Genomic DNA, 1,113 nt, shown 5'->3' on the forward strand with positions numbered 1-1,113 from the left:
GGTTCCATAGTGTAGTGGTTATCACGTCTGCTTTACACGCAGAAGGTCCTGGGTTCGAGCCCCAGTGGAACCATGGTCGCGAGGCGGCTCTTTTTGATTCCTAATCCTTCAGGAGTTTGGTGTGTTTGGGTTTTTCAAAAAAAAAAAAAAAAAGGGGTTTCGGTTAAACAAACAAAAACGCTACCACAAAGTGTTTTTCTTTGTCCTTTTCTTCTTTTTAAAATTTTTGGCATGTTTTTCTCGCAGAAGTGAAATAACAGATACCCTCTCCTATCCCACAAGGTCGCTGCCGCCATCGTCTGACATGAGAAATAGTGGAGGGCAGGGGCCAGGCGAAGTCCTAGACCCAATCCGGCGCCCCCGATCCGGCCAGGCCCTACCCCACCTCTCTTCCCAGTACGCCTCGGAAAATCGGGCGCTCGGGGAATGCACCTGGCTGCCCTTTGCCTGCAAGTCAGCAAGGGCCGGTCACCCAACCTCCAACTAAAATGTGGCAGGCAATACAGCAGCGCTTTGACTGTAGCTGAATTATTAAAGGTCGATCATTATTATGACTCTGATTAAAAGTTCTATTTTTCATTAAACTCTGATGTACAGAGCAAGAAAAAAAAAAAAAAACCCACAGTCCTTTATAATGCAGCAGTAGAATTTGTGGAATAGAGTTCATACACAGTATAAAATAAATGTCAGGCTTGTAGACATTCAATAAATACTGGTTGAATGAGCAAACGTTTCTCTAGTTTCTTTCTGTTCCTCTTTACTATTTCATTACAGTTTCGTTTGGGGAGTTTATTATTTGTTTAAATATTGGCTTTTTTATCTTTGACAAGAGGAATGAGGGTGTGGGCCATGGTGAGATGGCGGTAGCAAAAAAATAAAATGAGAAAGGTCACTCAGTATTTTTCTCTGCATTTTTCAACCTAGTTGTGCATCCTTAACAGTGTAGAAATTTGCGTCTTTTCCTAACTTAAGATTATAACTCTTTCCCTGTTATTACAATCACTTCAACTTTATTCTTTTTTTAAACCACCTTAACCATCTTTTTTTCTTTTTTGTTTTCTTTTTTTTTTGAGACAGAGTCTCGCTCTGTCGCCCAGGCTGGATGGAGTGCAG

At 41.4% G+C, this 1,113-nt stretch overlaps 1 non-coding gene across 1 annotated transcript; it reads left to right on the plus strand.

Annotated features, from left to right (window-relative positions):
- TRNAV-UAC lies at positions 1-73 on the plus strand. Its single transcript has one exon. It is a non-coding gene; the product is annotated as a tRNA-Val (tRNA).
- Positions 74-1,113: the final 1,040 nt, after the last annotated feature.

This window comes from Papio anubis, chromosome X (assembly GCF_008728515.1).
Source record: "Papio anubis isolate 15944 chromosome X, Panubis1.0, whole genome shotgun sequence".
Lineage (NCBI taxonomy): Eukaryota > Metazoa > Chordata > Mammalia > Primates > Cercopithecidae > Papio > Papio anubis.